Source organism: Theropithecus gelada, chromosome 2, assembly GCF_003255815.1.
Source record: "Theropithecus gelada isolate Dixy chromosome 2, Tgel_1.0, whole genome shotgun sequence".
In the NCBI taxonomy this organism is placed as follows: Eukaryota; Metazoa; Chordata; class Mammalia; order Primates; family Cercopithecidae; genus Theropithecus; species Theropithecus gelada.
Genome location: NC_037669.1, coordinates 169,481,116 through 169,503,048, shown reverse-complemented (window position 1 = coordinate 169,503,048; position 21,933 = coordinate 169,481,116). Strand labels below are relative to the sequence as shown.

The 21,933-nt window shown below is 39.8% G+C and overlaps 1 pseudogene; it reads right to left on the bottom strand.

Moving 5' to 3' along the window:
• Window positions 1–876: 876 nt before the first annotated feature.
• On the bottom strand, window positions 877–20,229 carry LOC112619409 (annotated as a pseudogene).
• Window positions 20,230–21,933: the final 1,704 nt, after the last annotated feature.

Below are 21,933 nucleotides of genomic sequence, written 5' to 3'. Positions count from 1 at the left end.
TGGAGCACAGTGGTACAATTTTGGTTCACTGCAACCTCTGCATCCCAGGCTCAAGCAATCCTCCTGCTTTAGCTTCCTGAGTAGCTAGGACTACAGGTGTGTAATACCACATTGGGCTTTTTTTTTTTTGTATATATATATATATATATATATTTATATGTGTATATGTGTGTGTGTGTGTGTATTATATTTGTAGATATTGGGTTTCACTATGTTGCCCAGACTGGTCTCAAACTCTGAGGCTCAACAGATCCACCTGCCTTGGCCTCTCAAAGTCCTGGGATTACAGGCATAAGCCACCATGCCTGGTTTCCTTAAATTTTTTTAGAGGATATTTGTAATTATTTCGATTCATCTTCCTTTATGCTTTATGTTATGATAATGAATATTCTTGCATTCTTGGCTTTGTTTGTTTCTGTTTGTAACTATAATATCATACTTTTCAATGATGTGATGATGATAATAATAATATACTGATGGTAAACATTAATGCTGGATTGACTAACCTGCATTTTTTAGTTCTTTTTTTGGGTATTTGAAATACAACTTGATTCTGATTCTAAACAAAAAGGAATGAGAATAAGAGTAAGACACATTTCACCACTGAATATTGCGATGTGACTGTATAGGTCTTATACAGTATTTGAAACTCAGGAAGGAAACAGCTGTATTCCAACCAGCTAATTATGCAGGCTTAAAAATTTTTTTTAATGGCTGCATTTACTCTGAAGTCCATTCATCTCCTTCAGTATCCCAAAGATAAAGCAGACCTTCTGCTTAGCTGTATAATAAAGTGGCAAACATGCTCCACCATGACACCACAGGACAGTTGTCTATGAAGTTAGACTTCTGACTCTGGGCTCCAGCTTCATTTTCTCACAGGTCATCCTTCTCATCCAGGAGAGCAGTTGTCTGAGCAAGCTCTAAATCATGCTCATATTGCACTGCCAAAGCTGGGTCCAGGACAACTTGTGGAGGGGCAAGAGCAGGCATGGCTACAAAATTCAGGTTGGGGTCTCCAGTGAGCTTCTTAGCAGGCCAGAGGAAGGGCTTTTCAAAGTTGTAGTTATTTTAGTCATAAATGTTATAGTACTAAAGACTCTTTGTTTAATAGAAGATAATAAATTTTGTCTTCATTTTTCTGGCTTAACATCTTTTTTTTTTTTTTTTTTTTTTTGCCACACACAGAACATGATGGGGATGTTTTCATACACTCATACCAGATCTTTACGTCAGGCACTTTCTTGTAACTCTCAATGTTACATCAAGCATTAGGGCACATTGGGCTTGGATATAATAGCCATCAACTATCTCTCAGTTCGCCAAATTTCTCTGTGCCAGCTATGTCCCATCCATTGAACTTAATGGGCCCTTTGTTGGCATATGAGTCCATTCTCACAGTTATAAAGAACTACTTGAGACTGGGTAACTTAAGAAAAGAAGTTTAATTGAGTCATAGTCCCATAGGTTTAATAAGAAGCATGACTGGGAGGCCTCAGGAAACTTACAATCATGGCAGAAGGCAAAGGGGAAGCAAGGACCTTCTTCACATGGTGACAGGAGAGAGAGTGAAGGGGGGATGTGCCACACATTTTAAACCATCAGATCTTGTGAGAACTCACTGTCACGAGAACAGCATGGGGGAAATCTGCCCCCATGATCCGATAACCTCCCACCAGATCCCTCCCGCAACATCGGGAATTACAATTCAACATGCGATTTGTCTGGGGACACAAAACCGGACCATATCAGTGTGGAACAAAAGGGGATGGAGCTCCACACCCAAGGTGGTTATATCTCAAATTCAGCAGTCAAATGATATTTCATGAGGGTAGTTTTCCAGTACCACCATCACCAACCAATACAAGTTTGAACTAAATTTGAGATTCTCCTTAGGTAGTTATCATATTTCTTCCAGAAGCAACTCTGCACCCGTCCAACTCTGTATCCTTTAATTCTCATTAGAATGCTATGAAATACACCCAATTAATATTAATGCCATTTGAAAGTTGATAAAATTGAAGGTTAAGGACAAATATTAATCTTTACAGTGGATATTTTTATTGTGGTAAAAAACACATAAGGTAAGATCTATCTTCTTAATAAATTTATGAGTTTACAGTAGCACATTGGTAGCTAAAGCACATTGTTGTCTGGTAGAGCTCTAGTTTTTTTTTTGTTTTTTTTTGTTTTTTTTTTTTGAGACAGAGTCTTACTCTGTTACCCAGACTGCAGTGCAGTGGTGCAATCTCTGCTCACTGCAGCCTTCGCCTCCCGGGTTCAAGTGAGTCTCCTGTCTGGGCCTCCTGTCCTGGCCTGTAGCTGGGATTAAAGGCACATGCCACCACACCCAGCTAATTTTTGTATTTTTAGTAGAGACGGGGTTTCACCATGTCGTTCAGGCTAGTCTTGAACTCCTGACTTCTGGTGATCCACCTGCCTTGGTCTCCCAAAGTGCTGGGATTACAGGCATGAGCCGCTGCGCCCGGCCCTCTAGAACTTTTGTATCTTGCTTGACTGAAACTCTATATCCTTTGAACACCTGTTTCTCTCCTCCCCCAGCAACCACCATTCTACTTCCTATTTCAACATTTCCAAACTCACTTTCCTTAATTTTTAATTAGCTTTCAGTATCGATCATAGGGCTTGTATATTCCAAAGTACAACCTAAAGCTTTTTGAATACTGTTTTAGCTTTTCATTGCAAGTGGTTCTCTGTGTGAATCGTTACTGTATTAATTATTTTTTTAAACAGTGTAATGGCAATGGCAGAAAATATGACAAACACCCATGTGTTTTGTGAGAGATATCAGCTTTATCAAATCTTAATGTTTCTCCATGTTTGGCTCAGATTTTAAAATTTATTTTTATAAAATAAATTTATTTATCTGTATGATTTATCTTGTATCTTAGTAAAATAAAAGATCTAACTCTTGAAAACCTCAGTTCTCCTTGGTAATCCAATTCTCCTCTCTCCTTCCCTAGGGGTAAATACTATTCTGAATTTAATATTTATGAGTCACATGTGTGTTTCAAAGTTTTAACCAGGGCCAGGTGTATGAGCATGTAACCCTGTTGCACTGAACCTGTGTTGATAATGGCCCCATGTTTATTTTAATACACGGCTGTCACTGTTTTGAAGTGTTAATAATTTTTGAACAAGGCAAGTGGCCTTTGTTTTGAAAGATTCAAAAACTCTTTTGATGGTGGGATACAACACACTGACATTTGGATAGATGAAAGGCAGAACTTTTTGTTTCTTACAGCTGTAAATGAGAGAAGGATGTCACACAGGACCACACAGAGTTGCCTTCAGGGGACAGGATAACAGCAAGCTGGGGCTGTAGAAGGCAACTTATCTAAGACAAGTAGGGTGGCATAGCTAGGTCTCCTGGGGTCCTTGTGGATTGGCTAATTTGAATAATTTCACCTGCTCTAGGGCTGTCTCTAGTTGTCTGTTACTGGACCCTAGAGTATTGGACCTCTATGAGGGACACACTTGGGGGATATGCATGGTGGCCCTGGAGAGTGAGAGTCTAATAAGGGTAGTGGTCGGTGTGGAGGCTTAGCAAACTGCCAGTGAAGGGAAATTGAAATACATGACTTCAAAACTGGGTCAAGACAACACTTGTCACACTTGTCAAATAGTGTATCAGAGTTCACACTTTCATTTTTTATTAAGCCCTGCAAATTATGTAGCCAATCCCAATTTTAATTATGTATTTATCTATAAACATTGTATAGTACAGTTTTGCATGCTTTTAAACTTTGAACATTTAGGTTGTTTCAATTTTTGTGGGATTTTTTTCTATTATAAACAATACTGCAATAAATTTCTTGAAGATATCTTCTTGGACACATGTGTTTCTTTAGGGAATACAGCTATGAGGGTCATTGCTTGGCACAGAGTATGTACATATTTACAATCCAAAGTCCTTGTAATCCCCACATTTATTTAAATTTTAATTCTGAGGTTAAATGTATTGAATGCACACTATCCGTCATTTTGCTATGTTTTCTCCAGTTCTCTCTCAGTTGGTTAGAATTTGTTGCCTAGACATTTCCTCCAAAGGGCTCTTGAGAAAAATATTCCCTGATTTATATTTTCAACACTGTTTTTCTGTAGCCTCTATTCAGAAAGATAGCTTGGCTGGCTATAGAATTCTTGCTGACATGTTTCCCCTTGAGGATCTCGTAGTTGCCGCTTTACTGTCTTTTGACTTTGAAGAATGCTGTGGAAAAATCAGTTTGAGTCTGGTTCTTTTCCTTATAGGTGTCCTGATTGATTTGCCTGACAAACCAGGTGATTTCTTTTTAATCCTTCAAGTTCAATAACTCTACTACAATTTGTGTCAGTGCTGACTGTTCTGGGTCAATTTTCACAGGCACATGGTGTGCCACTTCAACATGAAAATTCAACTTTTATTTCAAGAAAATGTACATGAATTATAATTTCAAAAATTTCTTCTGACCTACTGTTCTTTAAAGACAATTATATTTATGGTGGATCTCATTAGCCTGTTTTAAAAAAAATCTTTCAATTTCTCCATCTTCCTTTTCAAACTTCTCCTTATTTGTCTTGTTTTGATTGCTTTTCTAATATCTATAATCTATGGTAATCACAGTTTTCTCCCACAATATTTATAATCTCTCTGGTTTTCATTTGAATTTTGTTTTTATTTATATAATGATTTTTTTCTTTGAATTTTCTTCTGAGTTCTTGCAATACTTAATTCACCTCTTTTTCTCACCATTTCTTCTTCTTACAATCTGTTATTTGAGATTCTGTGGACTCAACTTGTTAAAGAGACATACATTTTTTAAAGTTCATGACAAAATACTTTTCTTGGTCTAGCTATTTGACAAGTTTTTTTCTTGGTCTAGCTATTTGCAGGAGCTTCCTTGAGGGAGATTGTTTGTCCTAATGTGTTTTCAGACATTTTGATCACAGAATATTTTATTCTTCTCCTTGAGTCTTCTTTGCCTTTATCTGCCATGGAGCTTCTTTTTTTTTTTTTTTTTTGAGACGGAGTCTCGCTCTGTTGCCCAGGCTGGAGTGCAGTGGCCGGATCTCAGCTCACTGCAAGCTCCGCCTCCCGGGTTTACGCCATTCTCCTGCCTCAGCCTCCCGAGTAGCTGGGACTACAGGCGCCCGCCACCTCGCCCGGCTAGTTTTTTGTATTTTTAGTAGAGACGGGGTTTCACCATGTTAGCCAGGATGGTCTCGATCTCCTGACCTTGTGATCCGCCCGTCTCGGCCTCCCAAAGTGCTGGGATTACAGGCTTGAGCCACCGCGCCCGGCCTATCTGCCATGGAGCTTCTATCTTTCTCTCTCTCCTCCCAGTCTTTCCCACATCTCTCAGCTCTTGCAAATGATATAGTTTATTTCAGGGCAAACTTTTCCTCTAGAAAGGACTTTTTTGGGCTTTTTTCTGGAATCTCCTGCCATTAGGCTGACACTATTGACTGTTTTGGGCTACTTCCTGATCCACTTCTAGACTTTTTCTTACATGTTTTGCCTGCATAGTCTTTGGATCACCTGTTCAAAGAGAATAGAAAGATAAGTTAGCATTTCCTCTGGAATGGATCAGCAATGATTATTTTTCATTGTTCATTATTTTAAAGTTTCTATTGGTAGTGTACATTTTTGGGGTGGTCAGATTTGGCAAAATTTCTATCAAGTTAGTTTCTTTCATATTGGAAGTAAAATTTAAAATAATTTTTTTACAGATCAGCTCCTGATCCCTTTCATGTCAATACTTGTCTTCCCTTCAGTACCTCTGTACATCTGGTGCTGGGTATTGTAGGCTCTGTCATATTGTGATGCAATGGTTGGCCCTGCAGTGAGATGTTATGATACTGGCTGAGTCAGCACAGGGGCCAGTTGAATTCCCCGAAGTCATTCTCCCACTGGAACATTAACTGTGCTATCTCTGTATTGACTGTCAACCATATGAATAGATCCCTCTTAATCCAAACCAAATATATGCCCAATTCAACCCTTCCTTGGATTCCAGAATTGCCTAAAGCCACTCCCATGCCACCTACATTAGGAGAAATATAACGGGGGAAGGTCAGAGTAGGAATATAGAGTTAAAATATTTTATTTTGAAAATTTTAGAAACACCTGAGTAGCTGAGCACATTGTGAGGACCCAGATGAGGGAAGGGAAGGGAATTTTCTTGTTTGTGTGGTTGCTAGCATCAGGAGCAAATTTTGAAGCATAAACTGATGTATCCTACTGTGGGGGCTTGAGGGTGTTGGGTGCATGGGAGAGAGGAGTGGTGCTGAAGTTTCTTGGCATGTGAATAACTCCAGCCAGAGTATTTAATGCCAGGGTAAGTTTTATCTCTACTTTGACTACTTATTTCATTGGAAATTAATTTGGTGGTGGTGGTGCTGGAGGTTTGAGAGGTGATAGAAATGGGTAGTCATGGCTGTAACTGCAGTCAAACTGCACCTAGTTCAGTAGTCCTATGTCAGGTTTGCTTTTTTTTTTTTTTTTTGAGACAGGGCCTTGCTCTGTTGCCTGGACTGGAGTGCAGTGTTGCAATCACAGCTTAATGAAGCCTCAACCTCTCAGGCTTAAACAATCCTCCCACCTCAGCCTCCTGAATAGCTGGGACCATAGGCACATGCCACCATGCTTGGCTAATTTTTGAAATTTGCTGTAGAGATAGAGTCTTGCTATGTTGCCCAGACTGGTCTCAAATTCCAGGACTGAATCTGTCTTCCCACATCAGCCCTGCAAAGTGTTGGAATTACAGGCATGAGCCACTGTGCCTGGCCAGTCCTGTGTCTTTTAATTCAACCAAATTTTAAGCAGGTCCTAGAGGGTAGATATCTCATCTCATATAGTTTTATATCGGACATAGTTTCTTGCAGATATAGTAAGCACTGAATAATTATTTGTGGCTTTTACATTGGACTATAGTTTTGAGATTTTATAAAGAGAATAAACATAGATAACTAATAAATTCACAATCATCCTCAAAAGTTTAACACATCGAGAGGCGGTTCCAAGATGGCTGAATAGGAACAGCTCCAGTCTACAGCTCCCAGTGTGAGTGACGCAGAAGATGGTGATTTCTGCATTTCCAACTGAGGTACCGGGTTCATTTCACTGGGGCTTGTCCAACAGTGGGGGCAGGACAGTGGGTGCAGCCCACCGAGCATGAGCTGAAGCAGGGTGAGGCGATGGAAGTGCAAGGGATCAGGGAATTCCTTTTCCTAGCCAGGGGAAGTGGTGACAGACAGCACCTGGAAAATCAGGTCACTCCCACCCTAATACTGTGCTTTTCCAACGGTCTTAGCAAACAGCACACCAGGAGATTATATCCTGTGCCTGGCTCAGAGGGTCCCACACCCACTGAGCCTTGCTCATTGCTAGCACAGCAGTCTGAGATTGAACTGCAAGTTGGAAGCAAGGCTGGGGGAGGGGTGCCCGCCATTGCTGAGGTTTGAGTAGGTAAACAAAACAGCCAGGAAGCTTGAATTGGGTGGAGCCCACCTCAGTTCAAGGAGGCCTGCCTTCCTCTGTAGACTCCACCTCTGGGGGCAGGGCATAGCCAAACAAAAGGCAGCAGAAACCTCTGCAGACTTAAATGTCCCTGTCTGACAGCATTGAAGAGAGTAGTGGTTCTCCCAGGATGGAGTTTGAGAATTGAGAATAGACAGACTGCCTCCTCAAGTGGGTCCCTGACCCCTGAGTAGCCTAACTGGGAGTCACCCCCCAGTAGGGGCAGAATGACACCTAACATGGCTGAGTACCCCTCTGAGACGAAGCTTCCAGAGGAACGATCAGGAAGCAACGTTTGCTGTTCAGCAATATTCACTGTTCTGCAGCCTCCGCTGCTGATACCCAGGCAAACAGGGTCTGGAGTGGACCTCCAGCAAACTCCAACAGTCCTGCAGCTGAGCATCCTGACTGTTATAAGGAAAACTAACACACAGAAAGGACATCCACACCAAAACTCCATCTGTACGTCACCATCATCAAAGACCAAAGGTAGATGAAACCACAAAGACGGGGAAAGAGCAGAGCAGAAAAGCTGAAAATTCTAAAAATCAGAGTGCCTCTCCCCCTCCAAAGGAACACAGCTCCTTGCCAGCAAGGGAACAAAGCTGGACGGAGAATGACTTTGACAAGTTGAGAGAAGAAGGCTTCAGATGATCAAACTTCTCCAAGCTAAAGGAGGAAGTTTGAACCCATCACAAAGAAGCTAAAAACCTTAAAAAAAGATGAGAAGAATGGCTAATTAGAATAACCAGTGTAGAGAAGTCCTTAAATGACCTGATGGAGCTGAAAACCATGGCACGAGAACTACGTGACGAATGCACAAGCTTCAGTAACTGACTTGATCAACTGGAAGAAAGGGTATCAGTGACTGAAGATCAAATGAATGAAATGAACCTAGAAGAGAAGTTTAGAGAAAAAAGAATAAAAAGAAACGAACAAAGCCTCCAAGAAATATGGGACTATGTGAAAAGACCAAATCTACGTCTGATTGGTGTACCTGAAAGTGACGGGAGAATGGAACCAAGTTGGAAAACACTCTGCAGGAGAACTTCCCCAACCTAGCACGGCAGGCCAATGCTAAATTCAGGAAATACAGAGAACACCACAAAGATACTCCTCGAGAAGAGCAACTCCAAGACACATAATTGTCAGATTCACCAAGATTGAAATGAAGGAAAAAATGTAAAGGGAAGCCAGAGAGAATTGGGTTACCCCCAAAGGGAAGCTCATCAGACTAACAGCAGATCTCTCAGCAGAAACTCTACAAGCCAGAGGGGAGTCGGGGCCAATATTCAACATCCTTAAAGAAAAGAATTTTCAACCCAGAATTTCATATCCAGCCAAACTAAGCTTCATAAGTGAAGGAGAAATAAAATCCTTTATGGACAAGTAAATGCTGACAGGTTTGTCACCACCAGGTCTGCCCCACAAGAGCTCCTGAAGGAAGCACTAAACATGGAAAGAAACATCTGGTACCAGTCACTACAAAAAAACATGCCAAAATGTAAAGACCATCAATGCTAGGAAGAAACTGCATCAACTAACGAGCAAAATAACCAGTTAACATCATAATGACAGGATCAAATTCACACATAATATTAACCTTAAATGTAAATGGGCTAAATGCCCCAATTAAAAGACACAGACTGGCAAATTGGATAAAGAGTCAAGACCCATCAGTGTGCTATATTCAGGAGACCCATCTCACGTGCAGAGACACACATAGGCTCAAAATAAAGGGATGGAGGAAGATCTAACAAGCAAATGGAAAACAAACGCAGGAATTGCAATCCTAGTCTCTGATAAAACAGACTTTAAACCATCAAAGATCAAAAGAGACAAAGAAGGCCATTACATAACTCTTCTTCAACAAGAAGAGCTAACTATCCTAAATATATATGCACCCAATACAGGAGCACCCACATTCATAAAGCAAGTCCTTAGAGACCTACAAGGAGACTTAGACTCCCACACAATAATAATGGGAAACTTTAACACCCCACTGTCAACATTAGACAGATCAACGAGACAGAAAGTTAACAAGGATATCCAGGAATTGAACTCTGCTCTACACCAAGCTGACCTAATAGACATCTACAGAACTCTCCACCCCAAATCAACAGATATACATTCTTCTCAGCACCACATCGCACTTATTCCAAAATTGACCACATGGTTGGAAGTAAAGCACTGCTCAGCAAATGTAAAAGAACAGAAACTATAACAAACTGTCTGTCAGACCACAGTGCAATTAAACTAGAACTCAGGATTAAGAAACTCACTCAAAACCACTCAACTATACGGAAACTGAACAACCTGCTCCTGAATGACTACTGGGTACATAATGAAATGAAGGCAGAAATAAAGATGTTCTTTGAAACCAATGAGAACAAAGATACAACATATCAGAATCTCTGGGACACCTTTAAAGCAGTGTATAGAGGGAAATGTATAGCACTAAATGCCCACAAGAGAAAGCAGGAAAGATCTAAACTTGACACTCTAACATCACAATTAAAAGAACTAGAGAAGCAAGAGCAAACACATTCAAAAGCTAGCAGAAGGCAAGAAATCACTAAGATCACAGCAGAAATGAAGGACATAGAGACATAAAAAACCCTTCAAAAAATCAATGAATCCAGGAGTTGGTTTTTTGAAAAGATCAACAAAATGGATAGACCGCTGGCAAGACTTATAAAGAGGAAAAGAGAGAAGAATCAAATAGCCACAATAAAAAAGGATAAAGGGAATATCACCACTGATCCCACAGTAATACAAACTACCATCAGAGAATACTATAAACACCTTTATGCAAATAAACTAGAAAATTGAGAAGAAATGGATAAATTCCTGCACACACATACTCTCCCAAGACTAAACCAGGAAGAAGTTGAAACCCTGAATAGACCAATAACAGGCTCTGAAATTGAGGCAATAATTAATAGCCTGCAACCAAAAAACGTCCAGGACCAGATGGATTCACAGTCGAATTCTATCAGAGGTAGAAGTAAGAGCTGGTACTATTCCTTCTGAAACTACTCCAATCAATAGAAAAAGAGGGAATCCTCCCTAACTCATTTTATGAGGCCAACATCATGCTGATACCAAAGCCTGGCAGAGACACAACAACAAAAAAAAGAATTTTAGATCAATATCCCTGATGAACACTGATACAAAAATCCTCAATAAAATACTAGCAAACGGAATCCAGCAGCACATCAAAAAGCTTATCCACCATGATCAAGTGGGCTTCATCTCTGGGATGCAAGGCTGGTTCAACATAGGCAAGTCAATAAATGTAATCCAACATATAAACAGAATCAAAGAGAAAAGCCACAGGATTATCTCCATAGATGCAGAAAAGGCCTTTGACAAAATTCAATAGCCCTTCATGCTAAAAACTCTGAATAAATTAAGTATTGATGGGACGTATCTCAAAATAATAAGTGCTATTTATGACAAACCCACAGCCAATATCATACTGAATGGGCAGAAACTGGAAGCATTCCCTTTGAAAACTGGCACAAGACAGGGATATCCTCTCTCACCACTCCTATTCAACATAGTGTTGAAAGTTCTGGCCAGGGCAATCAGGTAGGAGAAAGAAATAAAGGGTATTCAGTTAGGAAAAGAGGAAGTCAAATTGTTTCTTTTTGCAGATGACATGATTATATATTTAGAAAACCCCGTTGTCTCAGCCCAAAATCTCCTTAAACTGATAAGCAACTTCAGCAAAGTCTCGGAATACAAAACCAATGTTCAAAAATCACAAGCATTCTTACATACCAATAACAGACAAACAGAGAGCCAAATCATGAGTGGACTCCCATTCACAATAGCTTCAGAGAGAATAAAATACCTAGGAATCCAACTTACAAGGGATGTGAAGGACCTCTTCAAGGAGAACTACAAACCACTGCTCAGTGAAATAAAAGAGGACACAAACAAATGGAAGACCATTCCATGCTCATGGATAGGAAGAATCAATATCATGAAAATGGCTATCCTGCCCAAGGTAATTTATAGATTCAATGCCATCCCCATCAAGCTACCAATGACTTTCTTCACAGAATTGGAAAAAAACTGCTTTAAATTCATATGCAAGCAAAAAAGAGCCCACAGAGACAAGACAATCCTAAGCCAAAAGAACAAAGCTGGAGGCATCACCTACCTGACTTCAAACTATACTACAAGGCTACAGTAACCAAAACAGCATGGTACTGGTACCAAAACAGAGATATAGACCAATGGAACAGAACAGAGCCCTCAGAAATAAAACCACACATCCACAACCATCTGACCTTTGACAAACCTGACAAAAACAAGAAATGGGGAAAGGATTCCCTATTTAATAAATGGTGCTGGGAAAATTGACTAATCACATGTAGAAAGCTGAAACTGGATCCCTTCCTTATACCTTATACAAACATTAATTCAAGATGGATTAAAGACTTAAATGTTAGACCTAATACCATAAAAACTCTAGAGGAAAACCTAGGTAGTACCATTCAGGACATAGGCATGGGCAAAGACTTCATGTCTAAAACACCAAAAGCAATGGCAACAAAAGCCAAAATTGACAAATGGGATCTAATTAAACTAAAGAGCTTCTGCGCAGCAAAAGAAACTACCATCAGAATGAACAGGCAACCTACAGAATGGGAGAAAAGTTTTGCAATCTACTCATCTGACAAAGAGCTAATATCCAGAATCTACAAACAACTCAGACAAGTTTACAAGAAAAAAACAAACTACCCCATCAAAAAGTGGCAAAGGGTATGAACAGACACTTCTCAAAAGAAGACATTTATGCAGTCAACAGACACATGAAAAAATGCTCGTCATCACTCACCATCAGAGAAATGCAAATCAAACCCATAATGAGATACCATCTCACAGTAGTTAGAATGGCAATCATTAAAAAGTCAGGAAACAACAGATGCTGGAGAGGATGTGGAGAAATAGGAACACTCTTACACTGTTGGTGGGACTGTAAACTAGTTCAACCATTGTGGAAGACAGTGTGGTGATTCCTCAAGGATCTGGAACTAGAAATACCATTTGACTCAGCCATCCCATTACTGGAGATATACCCAAAGGATTATAAGTCATGCTGCTATAAAGACACATGCACACGTATGTTTATTGTGGCACTATTCACAATAGCAAAGATTTGGAATCAACCCAAATGTCCATCAGTGACAGACTGGATTAAGAAAATGTGGCACATATACACCATGGAATACTATCCAGCCATAAAAAAGGATGAGTTCATGTCCTTTGTAGGGACATGGATGCAGCTGGAAACCATCATTCTCAGCAAACTGTCGCAAGGACAGAAAACCAAACACCTCATGTTCTCACTCATAGGTGGGAACTGAACAATGAGAACACTTGGTCACAGGAAGGGGAATATCACACACCGGGGCCTGTCATGCGGTGGGGGGAGGGAGAAGGGATACCATTAGGAGATATACATAATGTATATGATGAGTTAATGGGTGCAGCACACCAACATGGCCCATGTATACATATGTAACAAAACTGCAGGTTGTGCACATGTACCCTAGAACTTAAAGTATAATAATAATAAAGAAATTTAACACATCAATTGCCTAATATCTTAATTCACCAGTGAGAAGTATTTATCACTTATTATTTAGCGTTTAGTTGATAAAATTCATTTTAATATGCAGCAGTGTGATATAAAATATTGAAGCACCTTCTTTTTCCCTTCCCAATATGTATATCATCTGATGAAAATAACAGATTTTCTTACAGTTAAAAGCAACCTTGATTTACATATACTAATTTTGGGAGGTTATAACCAGCATGCAGAACAGTGGCACCCTTGGAAAAACTAATACAACCCAGAATAAAATTAGTCTGTGTATTAAAGAAACATCTAACATATATTTTTGTCATGATATGATTTGAACTAGGAGTATTCACCAGTCATTGCCACATGCTTTTCTGGTAGTTACTCAGGAATTCCCATGGACATTGAATATTTTGGTATAGATTTATCAAAAGAGCCCAAAGTAGTGACATAAAAAAGGCATCACATAAGTCTTGGCCTTAAAAGTCAATCATGAAGTGTTTGTTTGACTATTCCATGTCCAGTGTTGGGTAGAGGCTAAGAGAAGAGAGATGTGTTCATGCTCTGAAGGAGTTTGTAGTTCAGCTTAGTGCTTTTCAAGTGAGAGTTGTGAAATCAAGTTAGTGTGTTACTACCAGGTTAACAATAGCGGAATAGAAAGTATCAGAGTGTATTTAAGGTAACAGTCTGTATCACTTTGTCTATCTATCTATCTATCTATCTATCTATCTATCTATCTATCTATCATCTATTTATCTAGTATTTTTTTTTTTTTTTGTGTGTGTGTGTGTGTGTGTATATATGTATATATATTTTGTGACTATGTAAAATATTTTTGTTACTGAGCTTACTGTCAAAGAGTTTCAAACCTGTTGACTGCTAGGTGGAAAAACAACACAAATACACCAGGAACAGTTAGTCACCCAGAGTCCTGTCTTAGTTAGCTAGGGCTACTGTAACAAAGTACCACAAATGACTAGCTCAAACAATAGAAATTTGTTGTCTCACGGTTCCAGAGGCCTGAAGTTCAAGCTCCAGGTGTGGGCAGGGTTGACTCCTCCTGAGGTCTGTGAGGGAGTCTGTTCCATGCCTCTTGCCTAGCCTCTCTCTGGTGGTTTGGTGGCAATCTGTAGTGTCCCTTGGCTCGATCTCTGCCTTCATCTTCACACAACATTCTCTCTGTGTATGTCTCTCTGTATCCAAATTCCCCCTTTTTGTGTATGTCTGTCTCTGTATCCAAATTCCCCCTTTTAATCAATCATGTTGATTTAGGGCCTACTTTAACTACCTCATTCTGACTTGATTACCTCTATGAAGATCCTATTTTCAAATAAGGTCACATTTTTGAGGCATCGAGTATTAGGATTTCAACATCTCTTTATTAAGGGGACACAACTTAACTCGTAACAATCATAATGGCCACCATTTAAAAATATGTGCTCACTAGTCTTTGTACTAATTGCCTTACTGGTCTTTATAGCCACTTCAAGAAGTAAATGTATTATGTTAATTTTACAGAATTTATTATGTTAATTTTACAGAATAATAAAAGTTCTGAGAGGTTCACTGTTACAATTTGGGTCTGTTTTACTTCAAAGCCTGTGTTCTTTCCACTCTGCTTGTTGGTTCCTGGGAGGCGAGAGCTGGCAGGGATCTCAGAGGCCATCTGGTATAATCCCCTCTTTTCATATGTAGTGGGCCAAAGTATAGAAATGATACTGTTTGTAAAAATCTGGTGTGTTTTCTACATTTTAGTGAAGCCACGAAGTTAATCAGGGAAGCAATAGTGGTGTGTGTGTGTGTGTGTGTGTGTGTGAGACAGAGAGAGAGAGTGAGGCTATTCTTTTATAAGCTTCAGATAAATGACAATTTAGTCTAACGAGCTAAGATGTATTTATTTTTTTCAAAGGTAAATATGAAATATATATTATTACACTTTTATTACTGTACAAATCTTTTTACTGCCTGATTAGTAATCTCATGGTAGATTATTTGCATAAAGTATAACTAGAATCAGAGGAATTTTGCCAGAGTATAAATGAAAAAGATTGTTTGAATCATGAATACCTACTTCTCCTTACCAGTAATGAAGGGAAATGAGTGAAGACTTGGGATCTGATAGCAAACCAATGTGATTGTAGGAAGGGACTGGGTTTTAAAGTCACACTTAGCCTTGCCATGTTTTAGTAGTTTGAGCTTGGGAAAAATACTTAACTTCTTTGCACTTTTTTCTTTGACTTAAAAATGTGAGATTATCACAATATAATCTACTCCAGAGAGATGATGGTTAGATTAAATAAATTAGCATATATAAAAATGAGTAACATGGCACTCAGAACATGGTAGACTTTTACTTAATCTATGCATTCCCTTATCAGTTTGGTCTTATTTTAGACTTGATTTTCCAATATTTGGTTATTATCACTCATTCATTAATTCCACAAATGTTTGCTGAGCCCCTACTTTTGGGTATCCAATGGGGACAGAGACAGGCAAGGTCTCTCTCTTTTTTTCTTGAGATGCAGTCTTGCTACGATACCCAGGCTGGTCTTGAATTCCCAGGCTCAAGTGATCCTCCCACCTCAGCCCCCTATTTGTTCTCTTATGACATACATTCATAAGAATGTATGTATGTTCATGACAGACAATAAATAACTGAATAAATAAACAATAAAAACCCATCATATAGTGATGAGGGATTTGCAACACATTAAAAAAAGGGGAGATGTGGCTGGGTGCAGTGGCTCACACCTGTAATCCCAGCACTTTAGGAGGCTGAGAGGGGTGGATTGCTTGAGTCCAGGAGTTTGAGACTAGCCTGGGCAACATAGTGAAACCCTGTCAGTACAAAAAATACAAAAATTAACTGACTACAGGTGGCATGTACCTGTAGTCTCAGTTACTCAGGAGGCTGAGGTGGGAGGATTGTTTGAGCCCAGGAGGTTGAGGCTGCAGTGGGCCATGATTGCCCCACTGCACACCAGCCTGGGCAACAGAGTGAGACCCTAAAAAAGCTTCTCAAAAAAAAAGGGTGGAGGGGGGAGAATGAGAAAAGTTTCTAGTATCTTTATTAGTTTAGGTGGTCAGGAAAGTCATTGTTGAGGATCTGAGTGTCAAGAAGAGCTGTGTGTGGACCAGGGGTTTGAGCAGTCTAGACCGGGGGAAGAGATCACACAGAGGCATGGAGGTAGAAATGACATGATATGATTAATGTGAAGAGCAGAGAATTGGGAGCTGAGCAACAGAAAAAAAGCCATCATGAGAGAGGTTGAAGGATTGTAGAAGAGAGTGATGTGGAGGCTTGGACTAGGGTGGTGGTGGTGAAGGTGGAAAGTAGCACACACATTCAGGATATATTTGAAGATTAAGTCAGGAAAAAGAAGAATCAAGGATAACTTCTAATTTTTTTTTTTCTTGAGCAACCAGAAGAAAGTTGAGGTCATTTACAAACATGGGAAACTCGGAGGGAGAAGCAGATTTTTCAGTGGAAAAATCAAGCATCATTCAATATTTGAGATACTTATTTGACATCCAAGTAGAGCTTTACATAGGAGACCCATATTTCATGGGAGAGGACACAGATGCAGATTTGGGAATTACCAACATAGAGATGGTTTAAAAAGTCATGGTGCTAGGCTAAGTGCACCTAGATAGAGATGTGGGTCCAGGGCAGCCTCTTGTTTTCTATGGCCAGGTAGCCTTTTTTGATTCTCCACTTTCCTTCCCTTGCCCTGTTGTTACATTAGGACTCATAGCTAAAGAAGGCATTAACTTGTACAGAGGGCAAACTCTGGGTGGTCCAGATGTCACCTCTTTTCCTAAAACAATCTTCATTTCCTAAAATAATTTCTGTTATGCTTTGGATATATGAGAAATATTTATTGACATATTCAATTAATCACTTTCTAGGTGAACACAACAGAATCTTTCACGGTAGAATTATCTTTCACAACAGAATAATAAAAAGGAAATTTATCCTTTCATCAAGAGTTATGGTTAGTGCTCAGTTATCAATATTGACCTGACTGTAGAACTATATTTAATTATCTGGGCACCTATTTACCTTTGCTTTGCATATGCCACTTCAAGGGATGCCAGCAGCAATGCTGTATATGCCAATTTAAGACAAATTAGAGGCATAAAATCTAACCTGCTGTTATAATTTTTGTATTTATGATTTAGGCTCCATTTCACATGTTTTATGTCTAGTTTTATAGCAACACACTCATCACCAGCACCTCTGGGCACAAGTACAAAGCAACACTTACAAAAACAACAGATTGGCAAAAATCAGGCTCCACAGCTAACCCCTGTCACCCTTTCTCAGGCACAAGCTTGAGTCAATAAATGAACCTCCTTCTGTGAGCCCTAAAGGCCTACATGCTTGGGCTCTTAATGAACCAAGTCAAAAGGGAAATAAATGTTTGATTCAGGGATGCTGTAAGCCTGAACTTCTTTGTGTTCAAAGTTAGGATCCCTTAGAAACTTGTCCAATCTTAATCAATGTAAGTTGTATAAAAGGGAAATAAGAGTTAACTTGCTACTGTATAGTAGTAATAAAAATAATACTAAATATAAGAATAACAGAGAATAAAATAGCACTTATCAGGTATCAATGATGTTCTGTTCTAAACACTTTACATATATTAATTCATTTAATCCCCATGATACTACTATGAAGTAGGTTATATTTTTATCCTCATGTAATAGATGATGAAACTGAAGCACAGAGAAGTTCAGTGACTTGCAAGATCCTACGAGTTAGTTGTTGCAGGTTGGGTGCTCTAAGAAGTGGACTCTGATTTGGAGATTTGCATGTGGGAGTGTTTCTAGGGCCAACACCTGGGAGGAAGAACAGGAAACAGGAATGGGCAGAGGGAGAAGTTGGGATGTGATGCAGTCTCAACAAAGGCTTCTGGCACCTCCATGGAGAGTTCTGGGACAGAGTTGGCCCTGCATTACTTTTTATAATTTGGACACGAAGAATATAAAATATTATGGAAGTTATCCCTGAAGAGTCAGGCAGTTCTCTTCAGTGGAGGACTGTTCCTGGAGGGGGCTGACAGCTGACAGCAGTCTGCTGGCAACACTCCCAACAACTGGGAGAATCAATCCTCTTTAGTTCTGAAGGGGGATCTGGGTGGCATGCCGCAGAGTCTACCGTGTAAGTGGAGCTGGGATTCAAAGCTAGGATGTCTGGCTTCAGAGTAGTCAAAAGAAGACCTGAACAGCAAAGTGTTGGGAAGACAGGGATACAGCTGGGCTTCAGAGAGCTGGAACTAGGGAATTGCTGCTAGGTCCCTACCTCTGTGTCTCACTCCACACAGATTCATCTCTCATAGTTGGAACCATGAAATATCAGAACAACCAAAGACTCTTGTCAAGCTTTATTATCATCTCAAGCCCAAGGGTCCTGGAGAAGAAATCCATTAGCTCAGCTTGCCAAGGCAGCTACTCCTGGGGCCAGTTGTTGAGGTCACTTTGTATTAAGATTGTAGCTCTGGATTTGATTATGCTGATGGTGGAGAGAGGCAGTTCCTAAGAGAGGGGTGCTGAGTAGTATTCTTAGAAAGTGCTAGAAGCCTTATATACATATGAAACAAATTATCCTACATCTGACCAGTTTGATATAGTCAGGATAAACATGATAAACCATTGATCCCTAAGTTTAGCGCCAGCTGAATTCCAGCCATCCCAGCTTCTCCATTTCTGTGTGGTATTTGACATCATCTTTGCGGATATTTGTGTATTTGGGAGATATCCCTGATGTGTTTCAAACTAAAGTCTTTTAGGTCCCATTTAGCGTTTTGGTTTTCTTGGCTGCTGAGGTAACTTATCCCAGTGAAATCTGAGCATGTATCTCAGTGACGCTTTTAAGTACTTTGGAAACATTTTCTATTTCCCACTCTCTTCTGCTTCTTGTCCCGTAAACTCTGTGCCAGGGGCTAAGGCAAGGCTGATGGAAAAGCCTGACCTTGAACGTAAGCTAGAGACTTAATTGTCTTGAGCTGCTTTTATAGTTTTTAGTTTGTTTATGTTTTATTTTCATCTCTAGTTCAGCTCCCTGCCCAATGACAGAGTGCATTTCAGCTTTCCTTACGGCATCCCCACCCATCCATCCTTCTGACCAGTCACCACTTTCCTCCTCCCTCACAGTAAGGCATAGCTTTTCTGCAGACATCTGAGTAATAATTTGGTTCACCAGAAAGCTTTCCCTTTCACTGTTAATATTATCTTGATTTTTACAATAAAAGAAACTGAGTTTTAAGAGAAGTATGCAAATGACCCCTACCACGCCACTAGTAAGCCATAGAGCAAAGATTTAATCCTAAATATGTGTGAGTCCAAAGACTTACTGTTTACTATAAAAGTAAAATATTCTCAAAATTTTGAAAAACACAATGTTTCTCAACATCTACATTCTTTAAATATCTGCACACTTAAACAACATTGAGAAAATAACCTATTTGTTCTGTCAATGGAAACAAAGATAGTTACCATTTTGATTTATCCTTTCTATCTCTATGCCTGGCATGGATTTCCATTTGTTTCATGGAGTTACATCCTGGTGTTTCCTGTTTTTCCAGGTGAGGGAGGAGTTAGGTGAGAATTGTTATCCTGGACAGAGTTGTCTGGACAGACTGGCATCCTGATGCTTTGTGGAACCCCTGAAAGTCTTCTCATGTCCAGATTTGAATTCTGGAATTCTTGCGAGGGTTTTCTTAAGACGACGCAGAAACCTGACATCCTGGAAGACATTCTCTAGGAGTTTATAACAAATGTGTATCTCACAAGTTCTTAAATGTTTTGGGCATCTGAATTACCTGTAAGTCTTTAAAAACATATAGGCTCCAGTATCACCTAGAGCCCACGGAATCAGATACCCCAGGGATCATACCAGATCATCCATATTTTATAAAACTCTCATGGTGGCTCAGAAAAGTATCTGTTGTCCTTTAGAATTATTGGTATATTTTAACAAGTTTCTTCCACAAGGGTTACTTGGCAAGCCATTGGCGATTTGAGGTTGGCTAATTGTGGCTGTAGGGCTGCCATTGGCAGGGCGTGGGTGAGAAGTTGTCACTGATGCAGATACTGGTTCTCTCATCATCTTGCTCTTCCCTCATCTCTGTGGAACTTTCATATTTTAAAAAGACTTCAGATGTTTCCTCTGATAAAAAGTCCCCTTCTGTGGAAGGAACTGTTCTGTAGAACTTAGACATCGAGAGAAACATCAAAAGACAAAATGTAAATAGCTGCTGTGTTTCGAGAAACCAGCAATTATTTTTCTGGTCCTTTATAATGTATACAGGCATCAACAGCTTGATCCTGGTGATATGGCAGAATTGATAGCAAGAAAAGACACAGTAGCAAAAGAAAATATGCCAGGTTATAGTACATAACTGAACTTCAGGTTGTGTCTATGTATTTACTCTTAAAATGTTTTTTTAAAGCTTCTGAAGAGAACCTGATGCATAAAACAGCTGCATTCGAAAACCACTGAGGCAGACATGTGTGCCTTCTGAGGTGTAGGAGGAGTCAGACATTGCAGAACATTGCCACACATGTTAGAGTTTGGGCTGAATTACAGAACAATGGGAAGACATTGAAGGGATTTAAGTAATGAAATGACAGGAAAGATCACTTTGGCTACTCTGAAGAAAATATATTAGGGAAATAACTGAGTTGAAGGAGGAGGAGAGCTGGGAGATAATGCAGTGGTTTGGGCTAGGATAGAGCCAGTAGAGATGGCAACAAATGGACAGATTTGGGAAATGCTTTGTAAATAAGATCTCCAAGACTTATGATTTATTGGTTGTTGGGACTGAAGAATAGAGTTTAGAATGATGTGTGTGTTTGTGGATTGGATAGCTAAACTGTCATTCTCTAGTTTTGGAAACCCAGTACAAGGAACAGATTTAACATGGGAGAAGATGACCATACAGTTTGGGATAAGTTGAGTTTGAGGAATCTGTGGGCTGTGCAGGTGGAGAGTGCAAGTTGGCAGTGGATACATGGTCTGACACACTGGAGAGGGGTCCAGGAGAAAGACAGAGATTTAGGAATTATCAGTTCTGGCAAGAGTGGATTTTGCCTGATGGAGATTATGTAGAAGGGGAAGAGAAGAAGGTCTATGACAGAGACCTAACAATTAACATTTAAGTGAAGGCAGAAGAGAGCTTTCTAGGGCAATGTCATCAGAAATATTCAGAAAATCAAGGAACTGTGTGTTGAGTGAAGAGAACAGAATTTTTAAGACTGAGCAAATAGGCAATAGTGTCATTTGGGGAAAAGTTTCTGTTCCTGGGGGATAGAGTCAGGGAGGCAGAACTCAGATTGTGTTGAGAAGAAGAGGAAAAGGAGGAGGAAGAGGAGAAGGAGGAGGTAGGGGAGGAGAAGGAGGAGGAAGGTAATAAAAGGAGACTTGGATGGGACTCTCTGGATCTGTTTATCTTTTTTTTTTTTTTTTTGAGACAGAGTTTCACTCCTGTTGCCCAGGCTGGAGTACAATGGCGCGATCTCGGCTCACTGCAACCTCTGCCTCCCAGGTTCAAGTGATTCTCCTGCCTCAGCCTCCCAAGTAGCTGGGATTACAGGCACCCACCACCATGCCCAGCTAATTTTTTGTATTTGGTAGAGATGGGGTGAAAAAGATGGAAGACATTATTTTCTCGGTTTTCTAATAACTCTTGTAACACTCTGTGATTTGATGTTTTGAAGTCACACACTTTCAGGTTTACAATTACAAGCTTCTTTCAGGCTGGTATACATATTTAATAGAAGATAAATTTTGTTTTCCAAGTCCAAGATTCAT